Genomic DNA, 14,427 nt, shown 5'->3' with positions numbered 1-14,427 from the left:
CCTTCCTTCCTTCCTTCCTTCCTTCCTTCCTTCCTTCCTTCCTTCCTCCTTTCCTTCTTTCTTTCCTTCTTTCCTTTTTTTGGCAGTGTCTTACTCTGCTGGATGGATCTCGGCTCACTGCAACCTCCTTCTCCTGGGTTCAAGCAATTATCCTGTCTCAGCCTCTCAAGTGGCTACGTGCCCGGCTAAGTTTTGTATTTTTAGTAGAGAAGGGGTTTCACCATGTTGGCCAGGTTGGTCTCAAACTCCTCATCACTCATGACCTCAAGTGATCTGCCCACCTTGGCCTCTCAAAGTGCTGGGATTACAGGTGTAAGCCACTGCGCCCAGCCAATACACTTGTGTTGTAATTCTAAGTCCCTGTGAAGGTTAATTTTGTGTGTTAACATGACTGGGCTAAGGGATGCCCAGATAGTTGGTGAAACATTATTTCTGGGTATTTCAGTGGGGGTGTGTCTGGAAGAGATTAGCATTTGAATAAGTAGACTGAGTAAAAAAGACCCACCTCCAACAGAGTGGGTGAGCATCATTGAATTCACTGATGGCTCAAAGAGAACAAAAAGGCAGAGGAAGGGCAAATTCTCTCTCTCTTCTTAAGTTGAGAGAGCTTTTGTCCTCATACTTTGAAGTTCCTAAGTCTTGGACTTTCACAGTCAGACTGAATTACGCTACTGTCTTTCCTCATTCTCCAGCCTGTGGGACTTCTGGTCCTCCATAACCATGTAAGTCAATTCCCATAATAAATATCACACACACACACACACACACACACACACGCACACGCCACATACACATATGCACACACACACACACACACACACACACATATCCTATTGCTTCTGTTTCTCTGGAGAACTCTGACTGATACAGTCCCTTAATCTTTTTCGTGTGTGTGATTTTATGCAAAATACCTCTCTGCACTTTAGTCTGTCCCTTTGACTGGTGGGAATCTTTTCAGGGTTGGAGTAAATACATGTGAAATGCACAACACAACTTCTGGGCATCTACACAGACATTTTCTAACCCTTGATTTCGTGTTTGTAAGTTAAATCTAAGTCTTTTGTGTAGCAAAATTAACACAGTTAAAATATTTTGGTTCTGAGGAAATGATGTATTGTCTGAATATACACTTTCAAATGTTTGTATATTTATTGACAATCTATGCCAGATCTAAAAGTAATCTGGAGGTAAAAAGTGAATAAACTATTGACACTTTAATCCATATTGTTTTGCATCAATATTACAAACTGTACACATTCTTGGGACATTTGTATACTTCTGATAATTATAATGACTTCTATAAAATATTTGGTAGCATCATATCTTCTTGTTTTCTTTGGCAGGAAGATGGGAGTGAGGGGTGGCCTCAAAGTGAAAATATTGAAAACCTACTTAGTTTTTGTAACCAAAGCATCATAGTGCTTTGAAAAAATGGCTACAAGTTGATCAGTTTGGAGAGGTAGTTAGTCAACTGTAGCATTAATATGACTCACACAAAAAAATCTTCAATAATCTCTGTAAAAGAGTAAATCGAGTTTCAATGAAATTTGGAAACAATGTCTTCATTTGTAAGAAAAGAAGAATCAGAAAAAATGGACCACATGGTGTTGGAGCATGAATAGGGCTTGCAGCTTAGTGAGATTTAAGTGTAAAGTGAGACAAACGAATCAGAAACACAGGTATACAATAGGTAGAAATGGCTGCTGAGGCAGAGAGAGGGCTGCAGGACTCATGGGCAAATGTCTCTTTAGTTTAGAGAGTGCTAGGAGGAGAGTAGCTAAAGAGAGGCATTTTAGTTTACAAAGCTCTTCAGGACCTTATCCTAATCTCACTCTCCTGGGGAAATATTGCGCACAAAACATTTTGCATGGGAAGAGGTGTCCATATTTCCTGAGGGCAGCCTCTGAGGAAAGAAAGGGAGCTGGCCACGGGATTTATTCTAGATAAGTAATAGGAACCAGAGAATAATTGAAGGCATATTAAAATAGTATAAATATCCACAGCAGAGGAAATTTTTATACAGGGTCTAGGGAATTAGAATGAGGAAAAAGGTGAGCAAATTAGCAAAATCAAATTTTAGTTCTGCTTTTCAGGGAAAAGAACTGGAACTCGGCTATTCAGAAATAAACTGTGAAGAAAAGTGGCCAAAAGCTATGACACAGCAGAGGCACTAATTTCTAAACGACAAATCCTAAGACATATTGCTCTAGACGGATCCTCTGTCAGAACAAGATTAAATAGATAACCCATTTGGTCTTTTCCGTCTCTAGCTCCTTTATATTTCCACTTCCATTATTCTATGAATATACAAGAAAGGGAAATATAATATTGTTAAAGCTCAGACATGATTTATTGACTCACTGTATCTTTAAGATAGCACATGTACTTTGTGTTGTTATACTTGATAGCACATTTTTTCATGAATAATTGTGAATAGAGTAAACAGACTCATAAAGCCTATTTAAAGTGTCAGTGCATAAGTTACTGCCAGTGGTGTCTTGGGGCTGCATTAACTTATACGTGTAATTTTTCTTCCTTCCTCTTCCTTCTCTCCTCCCCTTTTTAATTAATAGATTTTCTCACTCATGAGCATTTAGCATCGTCTTGTTTGCATGATGCAGTTCCCTTTGGGGTTTCGCCTGTGGATGAGGCGGAACAACTTGGGGGAAACAGCTTGATGAATCACAGTTTGTTGAAGGCCATTATAGTAGTAGCGATAGAGAAATCGAATATTTGCAAAATGCCAGAAGTGAAGGAATAGGACACACATGATTAAAATTGCCATAAAATCAAAGCTGTCAAAGCAACAAAAGCCATAAAAAAGAAATATTCTGGCAACGTCAGTCTCCCACACATGCAGGGGAAGCATGTTACTGAAGAAGTCCATTAGGAGTAGAGGAGGAATTTTTTCCCATTGACTATGAAAGCATGCGCTGAACTATAAATGTTCTCTGCCCTAGGAATTTTAGCTGAGACACCTGGGGACTGCAACCTTAAAACATCATTCAGAATACAGATCCTCTCAGCACTCTTGGAAAGGGCTGAAGAAAGGTCAAGGCAGTGTGCAGAGGTGTGGGGCAAAGGGGCAGGGTAAGGTAGGAAGAGTAATTGAGGAAGGAGATGTGAAGGCTGGGGCTGACTTTGGATGATGAATCATGTAGTGAAAAGTACCTGTGTTGTCCTTTCCTAAAGACAGTATTACCAAGGAGCTGGAAGTATGGAAAAAGCCCTCATTTCCTCCCCAGAATTCATGACTACAGGGCAGATGGAATCTGCTGAGTGGTACGTGAAATGTGTATTAAGAGAACAAAATGATCATTCTTCCCACCTGAAGAGATCCAGGTACTTTGGTAGAAGTGGTTGTTTAGAAAGAGAGAAAACAATTTGTTAAGCTCATAAAGTAATCTAAATATCTAGGGAGGTACCAGGAAAGGGCTACAGTGATTACTCTTGCCCCCCTCAATGGAAGATTCCTGATTTAAAGGTAGACGTCTAGGATTCAACACAAGTTCTGAAAATGTGGAGAGGATTTGAGTGGGAGATCAGAGAAAACTAAAGGGTTACAAAAGAACAAATTTGCAATTTGGTTTAAACAGAAACAAAATCATCTTATAGCTACCTGCTTGGAAAAAAATATTACACTTTTTGTTTTCTGTCAGGCTTACTGTGGCATCATATAAAATACTTTTGTAATCCGTGGGTGCTTGCCAAATTTAGTTGCACTCAAACAACCTTCTGATACCATGAATCCATGACCAATTTTTAATAAGGAGTCCAGATTTTTATTTTTATTTTTATTTTTTCCAGCAAGCTTTTTCTGAATCTCCAGTAGGAGCTGTGATGAGGCAGTGAGACAGTGAAGAGGCAAAGCTGGTGCAATTGAAAACTCACGGGTAGTAGATGTGCTCCTCTCCTGGAGGGACATCCCAGGAGATGGATGAACAGGAGAGAGTTGACAATCAGGTAGGAGGGACACCAGATAGGTCTCAAAAGGCCATTGAAGGTCGCAATCCTCTATACATTATTTTTGTTAATTGCTGTTCAAACTTCCCAGAAAGGTTCTTTTTATTAATACCTAGGGCTACTTGGGGCCACTTGTTTACATTCAACTCTTACAAATAGAGGCCAAAAAATAACGCATACACTTGTCTTGAGGCACTGGCTTTATTCCTGGAATGGAGCTAGTGCTCAGAAGAATTCAGCTGCTGTGTCTCCTACTGTCTACACAGCAGTCACGAGAGGCTTGCCACTTAGTGGAAAATTCATCCTGGGAAAGTCACCTACCTAACATCCCTTATTTGCAAAACAAGAGTACTGGCAACAGATGACCCATAATGCCTCTTCTGGTTGGAAAAACTTTACAGTTTTAAGTAAAATAACCTCTCTGAGACTGTTTTCTTATCTGTAAATTCAGGATAATAAAATCCATCCTTTTTCCCCCAGGGTTGTTGTAAACCATTAGCCTGTTGCAAACTTTACAATTGTATGAAATTATAAGAAATCCTTATTATCATCATCGTAATCATCATCGCTATTATCTCTTTATTTTTAACATTTTCCTGTAAACATCAAAGGTTCCATTTGGGAACCTGTTCAATTTCTTTGAATGGATTTAAACAAAGACACACAATGAACTTCTAAATATGTTTTGCAAGAGTTTTCTTTAATTTTTAAAAATAAACATCTGAACTCATCGTGCAATAAAAGATATACTTGTGTGATTGTAATCATTTCCATGGTAGCAAATTGGGAGGTCACACAGGAAAGGTCTAAGACTTGACTGCAGGTTCAAGCAGCAGGAGAAGCTGGTTTGGGACCAAATAAGCTCTTATTCAAGTAAAACTGTCGAAAAACACTGCCAAGGGAATACAGAAAATAACTGGGGAAGGAAATTGCTTTTGGAATAAATGTTCTGTTCTTTCAAGTTTGCTCTGGTAGAAAAGTGCCTGTTTGAAGAGACTTAATAGAACCATTAGAGGGACAAAACATGAAATATCTCATGAAATCTTAAAAGGTTTATTTTAATACCATTTTTTCTAAAGGCATATGTGGAGAAAAAAGAAACCAAGGAGATGAAATTTGTACTCTTGTACACAAATGCATAAGGTTATTTGATGTGGAACAATTACTTGTGCCTAAATCTATTTCAAATACGCTATTTGATATGCTCTTTGCCATGTTTCTTGTTATTATTTATGTATCCTGTGCTACTCATAGGTCTTGACATCAAACTAAAGTGCTTTGTTTTCCTGGACTTGCTCTTTTACTGCACTTTTGCAGTTACCCCTAGCTCTTTAATTATCATCCATTGAATTCTCCCCAATTTTAGTAAAAGCTTTTAGCATAGCTTTCTACCTGTTATTTATCAGTTACTGAATATCTACTGTGTATCAGGTACTGTTTGTTCATTTGTTCAACAAATATTACTTGAGTGCCTGTCCTAGCTCTGGGAATAAAAGACTGTATAAGATATAGTCCCTGCCCCCAAATAATTTATAATTATGTAGAATTTAAAATCTAGACCATTAAAATACGATAACAAGGGGCTATAGGGTCTGTCTCCTATGAGGAGCAACTAATCCAGTATTGCTTGCAGGAGGAGTTGAGATTGTTAGAGGTATTCATAATTTGGTTGAGGCATCAAAGACCAGCAGGAATTAGTTCATCCAATGGAGGAGTGAGAAAGGTATGAAAAAAGAGAGGGGTGGGGTATTCCTAGGCTTGGAATGGAAGGAAGATGTATTTGTCTTCTATGGCTGCTATGACAGATTATGAAAGACTTAGTGGCTTAAACAACAGAAATGTATTTTTCACAGTTTTGGCCAAGATCAAGGTGCTAGTAGAGATTGTTTCTGGTGAGACATCTTTTCTTGCCTTGCAGATGGCTACTTTCTTGCTGTATCCTCAGAGGGTCTTTCTACTGTGTCCATGCACAGCTGGTGTCTCTGACTTTTCTTGTAAGGACACCAGCCCTTATAAGGGGAGTAAGGCCCTCATATGAGGGGAGTAAGGCCCCACTTTTATGACTTCATTTAACTTTCCTTATCTCTTTAAAAGCTCTATCTGCAAACACAGTTAAATGGGCTGGGGGGGGCGATTAGGACTTCAACATATGTATTTGAAGAGGAAATAGTTCAGTCCATAACAGAAAGTAATGAGCTTATTTCAGCAATTCGACATCATTTAAGTCTAGTCAGTGAATAAAGGAAGAGAAATTTGTGAAACACTTGAATGTCAAGCTATCCATCTAAAGTTAATAAATCATAGGGCACTGGTGAGTCATTTAAGGGTCTGTCCAATGGCCTAATGTGATCAAATTTGCACTTCATCAGGATCATTCTGGTTGCAGGGTGAAGGATGAATAGAGGTGGGGTCAGTGACAGAGGCAGGATCAGACACAGAAAGAGTAAGAGGGTGGCAGTTGGCCAGACCAGTGACATTGGTGGCTTGAATCTGAAGTGGATAGATCTGGAAGAAATGCAGGAGGTAGAATTGATTAGTTGTGTAAAGAGAATAAAGAAGGGGAAATTATCGATGTTAAGATTTTGCTATTTAGAGTAACCAAGTGAGAGAAGCAATAAAGAAAAAATACTGGAAATTAGGAATTAGACAGGAGATGATATGACCAGCTTTGACATGGTGAACTTGGAGCTGGTGGAATATCCAAATGGACATGTTTGAATAGATATAATATATATATTAGACATAAGCCTGAATCTCAGAAAAGAGATCTTGGATGAAATCAGTTTAAAATTATTTAGAACATGAGCAAGTTTGCAGTTAGAGCTATGAGAGTAAATTAAATTATCTCTATTAATACAAAGTAAGAAGACATTGGAAAAACTACCAATAGTAAGTCAGAAGTATTACCATTAAAAATAAGAAGAGAGGAAGACAATTTCTTCCTCTTATTGGTAGATATATGAAATGTAATTCAAATATAACTGTATTTGTGAATTTGAGTCAATGCCCTCAATAAAGAACAAATTATATTTATATTGTGATTTACCAAATAAATTGCATTAAAAATATTTGTTTCTGTTGTATTTATATATTTTTATTCTCTCTGATTTAAATTTCAATTTATGATTTGAGTTTCAGCTTAAAGTCTTTTAAAATCTAATTATTATTTTGGCTCCATTAATTTTCCAAGTGTTCCAGTTAGTCTAAGACTAAAGCCTAAATCTCTGTTAACTAGCAATGGAGTTTACAAATTTTGAATTACCCCAGTAATAACTCAAACCTGGGGAAACTTGACTTTCTAAACGTGACATTATTTTCTGCTTTTGAATTCAAATTGCATAATTTTAACAGCTATGTTGTAAAGCATTATCAAAAAATGTTAGTTCCTATTCTTGGTGAAGATATTCATCGCACTTGTATCTCATTCACAGTACTAACACACACACACACACACACACACACACACACACACACACACACACACGGTTATATCTACCTTAGGTAAGTATACTTATTATGGTTGGCTCCAGGGAATTGGCAAGGCTATCAAGGAAGGGGAAACCCATATAGCTGGTTAATATTTATTCTCGAGCTTTGGCAAATTCATTCTTTGAGCATATATCTACTGTATCTTTGAGCATCTATCTTCCATTTCAAAGGCTGTGCTAGGTGCAGTGAATACAGAAAACAGCATGAACAGAAGTGACACGAGCCTGTCCTTCCTCAGCTTACAGTCTATCTACTTTGGTTTTGTCCCCCCAGCTTCATTGAGGCGTGATTAACAAATAAAGAATTGTATATTTTTGTACATTTTTATACCTTCAATCTTGTATATTGTATATTTAAGGCATAAAAGGTAATGCTTTACATAAAATGCTGTACATTACAAAATGATTACGACAATAAAGCTAATTAACATATCCATTACCTCATCTCACACACTTTTGTGTGTGTGTGTGTGAAAACACAACATCTACTCTCTTAGCGCATTTTAAGTATACAATGCATCCTTACTAACTATGACCACTGCACCATATATTGCTGTCCAGAACACATTCATCTCACAACGGAAAGTTTGTAGCCTTTGACTACCATCTCCCCATTTCTGCCACCTCAGGCCCCTGGTAACCACCATTGCCATTCTTATGAATTTAATATTTTAGATTTCACATTTAAGCGAGATGATATAGCACTTGTCTTTCTATGTCTGGCTTATTTCACTTAGTGTAATATTCTACAGTTTCATTCATGCTGTCCTAAGTAGCAGGATTTTCTGTTTTTTTAAGGCTGAATAATATTCCATTGTGTGTGTGTACATATATATCTCTCTATATGTATATAGACATAAATATGTATAGTGTAAGGTGTGTGTGTCATAGTTTCTTTATTCATCTGTTGACAGACACTTCAGTTGTTTCTATATCTTGGTTACTGTGAATAATGCTGCAATGAACATGGGAGTGCAGATATCTCTCTGAAACAGTGTTTTCATTTCCTTTGGATATTCCTTGCCAGCATATATACTTCATGAACATGCCTAAAAATACCGCTCTACAAACCTTTTCCTTACACTACAAAAACAAGATATTTTGCTTGCAGCTGTGCGTAGAAGAAGCCATTGTAACTCAATTTGTTAATTCCAGCACCTGTATGATGTCTTGTTGAAGGTAGCTACTCTGTGTCCCAAATCTTGTCTCACAGTAGGGTAAGTATTGGCCTGGACCAAGATCAGCCATCATGGAATCAATTGTTATCAGGTCCAAAAAGGTAGGAAGAAAGGTAGGTCTAGGGTTTTCTTTGGATTGGTATTGTTTCCAAATCTCTGTTCATAGGTATACCTCTCCAGCTTCGAATATTCAGGAATGTAGGTGATATTAGCTGAAGCAGGAAGACAGCAAATGGAAGGTAGTATTAGTCAATTTAAAAGTGACATCCCTTTGGACACATAAACTGTGGTAAGAATTCCAAAATCTGCACTGCCCCTTACTTCTTGATTTCCATAGACTTTGCATCATTTAAAAAAAAAAGTGTGGACTAACTTAAGGCAAGCAACATTATCTACGTTACATTCTTGTCTTTAGAAAAATGTAATAATGCGGACAGAAAAAATGGAAAGGATTTTAAAAATTGTATCTAATGCTTTGGTTGATCTGCTACATAATATTTATTATGCCTCCATTTAGAGCATTTGGAAAAAGAAAGGCCTATACAATTTTTCATACTCATTCTTTTGTTAAAATGGGAAAAGAGAGAGCTGTTAGATCACTATACAATCATTTTAATCAGAAATAGTCCCAAGTATCAAATGAATGAATGTTTTCATTGGCCATTATTTTTTATATCTGCCAAGCAGTAGACCCAAAAAAACACAATTAGAAGATCTAGAAGTACTTGAAATTGGAAATGTATTTTGTTATTAAATTGGCCTAAGAAAGTCATGATTTTTCCTCAGGGATACTTCAGTACCTTGGTAGATTATAGATGGTAGGTTATTATGAAATGCTGACAGAAGAGGCTATGATTTGAAAGCTTCCTGAATAATTCTACCTATAATTTCTGTTAACATTTGACAGAGTTTCATGTCATTAGAACCACCAAGTTCATTGAAATTCAATAATGGCAGAGTTTCTTGCATACACTTTTCATTTAGAGATAAATATTTCTGTTTCCTGACACAGAGATTCAGAATGAGTATCTCAGAAAGGAAAGAAAACAAAACAGAAGTTACAAAAAACTCATTTCAAAATAAAATCAAGCACACCAGAACAAGTATCATATTGGGAAATACTTTAAGTGTGGGAAAAGGAGCAAATTTAGTTGATAGGAAACAGACTTTTGTATTCAAGCTCAAAGAACTTATCTTTTATTTCTTGTCAAGGCTACTGCAGATAAATTTAAAAATTAAATAGTAATAACTCAAATTGCTCTAGGGCTGTTTCGTCAACCTCAGCAGTTCTAGAAAGCATGATTGAAAGTGTAGCCATCCCACAAATACTAACCTTTCAACAGCTTTTTTTTTTTTTTTAAATGGAGTCTTGCTCTGTCGTCCAGGCTGGAGTCCATGGTGCGACCTTAGCTCAACACAACATCTGCCTCCTGGGTTCAAGTGATTCTCCTGGCTCAGCCTCCCAAGCAGCTAGGATTACAGGTGTGTGCCACCACACCCAGCTAATTTTTGTATTTTCAGTAGAGAGAGGGTTTCTCCATGTTGGCCAGGCTGGTCTCGAACTCCTGACCTCAGTTGATCCACGTACCTCAACCTCCCAGAATGCTGTGATTACAGACATGAGCCACAGCTCCTGGCCATCTTTCAACAGCTTTTGCAACTCGTTTTAAGACATGGATGACTAAGAATTTTCCAATCAGTTGACTTTTTCCCCTTTATCCTTTTTATTCCTATGTGGACACATTTATTCAATTTATATAAATCACCAGTTTAAGGTTAACTGGGCAAATTGATTTAATTTAACAACTCCTAAGTGTGATCTTATGTATACTTGATATAGGGCTGAAAAATAATCAGAAAACTTTCCTCCTGCCCCCATGGGTTTTTCGGGAAAAAGAATTAGGGAACAATATATTAGTAGGTACTGCATCTCCTAAATGGGTCTCCTGATGAGAAAATAGCACACAAACTCACTGAAACAAAATATGAAGCAGGCAATGTGCTTGTTGATTTTTAGAAACTATATTTTGCTAAGCAAATGTCGACAATATTTTCCCAAAAACTAGGCAATTTTTTTTTTTTTGGCAGAGCCTATGAAAAATGACACATCAGTAGTTACATAAAGTTATCTTTATGAGATTCTACCCATTAAAATTGCTCAGAACATATAGAACAGTTAAATAGGTACCATTATTTCTGTTACCTAAAAGATGACAGGTTTTCTCTGTTGGGAAAACATTAAAATTTACACAATGAATACATATTATGTGCCTATCATGTATCAGGCATTGTGCTGTTTTTCTAAATTAAAACAAAACTGGACACACAGGCTCACAATGGATCACTGTACAGTTGCCATAGTCTTGCATTTTCCTGTATGTCATTTATAATTTCCAACCTTTAAATATGCAATGAACTACAAATCAGTTAATTTTCAGGTTACAGATACTCTGTGATAGTTGTATTCTGAATATCAAACTTGGAATTTCCAGAAAGAATAATAGTTGATGCTACAGAATAAAAGGATAAAACAGTTGCAATTGTGACGTTTCTACACAAGCTGAGATTTCTGGACTGCATTCCTATGAGCCACAGGGAATAATGTCCTTTAGATTAGCATGTGTATGTATACGCTTACGGCTTTATGAATGTTAGAATTCTGACTTAAAGGCCTATTGCACCCTTGAAATGTCTCATGTCAAAGAGCCCAGTTTCTGGTTTCTATTTTGCACTTCTAAGTGATTTTTGGATTCTTTGGAATGCCTTGCCTGCAATGGCTGTGCCATTCTTACAGCTTAATCCGTGCCTTCCTTGCAACTTTATTTCTAATTAGTTGTTGCCTGCTTGGAGATGAAAGCCATTTTTGCACCTTGAAGGGCAATGTGAACTTAATGAAAATATGCTGATTCAAGTTAAAGATGTTTCCCTTATGAGTAAGGGCACTGAAGGTTAACCCTGACCTTCTCAGGGAAATTGCTATACTGTGTTTCAGTTAAGATTATGTATTACCATATTTCTTTCAGCTAAATCAGGCACATAATTTCAGGGTGAAAAGAGCCATTTTTTTCAGAGTCACTTAAACATGATTTGGTTTAAAAAGCCACAAAAATAAATCCTTAGCAGCAATAACAACAGTAGGATAGAATGTGGTGTGCTTATCAAGAGCTGCATTGACATAGGACATCTGCCGTCCTATTTGTTTTTCTCTGACTGGAGAAATAATGTCCCCTCTAGCAATCACTTCTGAAATGTCTTTATGTATCTTGAAGTGTCCTATAGTGGACATTGTGATGTGCTGCCTAGATGCCTCTATAAGGATCACATGTTGGTCCAGCTGCTGGGAGTGCTGCAGAGGAAAGCTTTTGGCTGTCAGCCTCTTCCACGATTGCCTTAGCTTCAGAGAGTGGTCCTGCCCAAGGGCAAGGTTTCCAGGCAGCAGCCAGCATCAGATGACTGATCAATGTGAGTGGAGGGACATAACGGCATGGCCACCTCAGCTGAAGTTGGGGTAATTTTGAAGGGCCATGTAGTTCTAGGGTGGTCTGTGAAGAGATAAGAGAAAACATAACCTTCATTTAAATTCACCCAGTTATCACCTGTGCTGTGTCTGTCTCCCTATGTGCACATCTGTGCATTGCAAAACTTTTAATTTCAGGCATTGTGTTGCACCACTCTGAAATACATAAGCATGTATTTTCTAAAAATGAGGATGTTCTCCTGCATAGTCACAGTAATATTGTCACTCTCAAGCGATAGAGCACTGATAATATACAATCATCTTACATACAACTCATATGTTAATATTCCAGGTTATCCCAATGCCTTTTACGGCTGATTCCCCCCCACTGAAAATTCATCAATAAATCAGATATTACATTTCTCTCTTTAGTCTTCTTCAATCTACATCAATTTCTCTACCTTTTTTGGAAAGAAAAAATCATGTGCAATACTGACATTTTTAATAGTTCAGGACAGTTGTTTTGTGGAACGTCATATAATCTGGATTTGCCTGCTTGTTTCTTCATGATTAGGTTCATATGCAACATTTGGGGGAATAATACTACATATGTGATGCTGTGTCCTCGGTGCATTGCATCAGAAGGCATGTAAGTTCATCCATTTTCTTTTGGGTTTTAGCTTTTTTCTCCTCAACTTTTAGAAGCTATTTATGTATCAGATACATTATTGTTTATATATATCAATTGATATATATATCAATAATATATAAACATTGAATATTTGCTATACATATTGCCAATGTTCATTTTTGTTGGTCCTTTGCCTTTTGAATTTGCTATAATGTCTTATTTTGCTCTGCGAGATTTTTAAATAGTCAAAATTATTAACAGTTTACTCGTATTACATTTGGATTTTGAGTATAAAGGAATTCAATCAAATTTTCTTCAGGTATGTGATTTCAGTTTTTTGGTACACTTATATATTGTGACGATTAATTTTATGCATCAATTTGGCTGAGCCATTGTTCCCGGATATTAGGTCAAACATTTTTCTGGAAGTTTCTGTGAAGGTGTTTTTTGGATGAGATTAACATTTAAATCAATAGACTTTGAGTAAAGCAGGTTACCCAACATGATACAAATGGGCCTCATGCAATCATTTGAAGGCCTAAATCGAGCACAAACTGACCTTCCCTTAGCAAGAAGGAATTCTACCAGTAGGTTGCCTTTTAACTCAAACTGAAACTCTTCTTGAGGCTCCAACCTGCCAGACTACCTCATCAGATTTTGGACTTGGTAAGCCTCCACAATTGCATGATCCAATTCCTTAAAACAAACCTCTCTATATATGTATATGCATATTCGGTTGGTTCTGTTTTTCTGGAGAACCCTGACTGATAGGCATACCTTATCCATTTGGAATTTGTTTTCATGCATGGTGTGAGGTATGAATCCCATTTTATCTGTAATCCAAAAGGATATTCAGTGTGTCAACACTACTTATTAAAATGTCTATCTCTGCTGGGCAATCCCAGAACTTTGGGAGGCTGAGGTAGGCAGATCACAAGGTCAGGAGTTTGAGACCAGTATGGCCAATATGGTGAAACCCTGTCTCTACTAATAATGCAAAAATTAGCCAGGTGTGGTGGCGTGCACCTGTAGTCCTAGCTACTGGGGAGGCTGAGGCAGGGCAGTCGCTTGAACCCGGGAGGTGGAGGTTGCAGTGCGGTGAGATGGAGCCACTGCACTCCAGCCTGGGCAACAGAGAGAGATCCATCTCAAAAAAAAAAACATAAAATAGAAAAAAAAAATAAGAATCTGTATCTTCTCAGTGATTTGAGAGGTCATCTTTATGATACACAAAATTTTCATCTGTATGTGAGTCTATTTCTGTACACTCTAATCTATTTCACTGGCCTATGTATTCTTCCAATAATCACACATTTCTTGTCAAATTTTAGGAGTCTTATAATATATTTTCACTTCTAGTAGGGCTAATGCTCTTTTACTGCTTTTCTTTTTTTACAGCGAATACTCATCCATCCCTCCCTCAGTTCATCTCATTTTTTGATACATTTCAAGGTAAATTGAAGACATCACTATCTCCCTCCCAAATACTTCACTATGCATAACATCAAATAGAGTTAAAAATTTGTTAGTGTTCTCTATTTCCTTGGAATAAATTTGTTTGTAATGAAACTCACAAATCTTAAATGTAGTATCCAACGAGTTTTGAGAAATCTGAACACTCTTTGACTCCAGTAAAGTTCTTTTTCCCAGTAAATCTTCACTTATACTCCTGTCCAAAGGCAAATGCTGTTTTCATTTGTTTTTCTTATC

The sequence above is a fragment of the Piliocolobus tephrosceles genome, chromosome 1 (genome assembly GCF_002776525.5).
Source record: "Piliocolobus tephrosceles isolate RC106 chromosome 1, ASM277652v3, whole genome shotgun sequence".
Taxonomy (NCBI): Eukaryota; Metazoa; Chordata; class Mammalia; order Primates; family Cercopithecidae; genus Piliocolobus; species Piliocolobus tephrosceles.
This window is presented reverse-complemented; position numbering follows the sequence as displayed.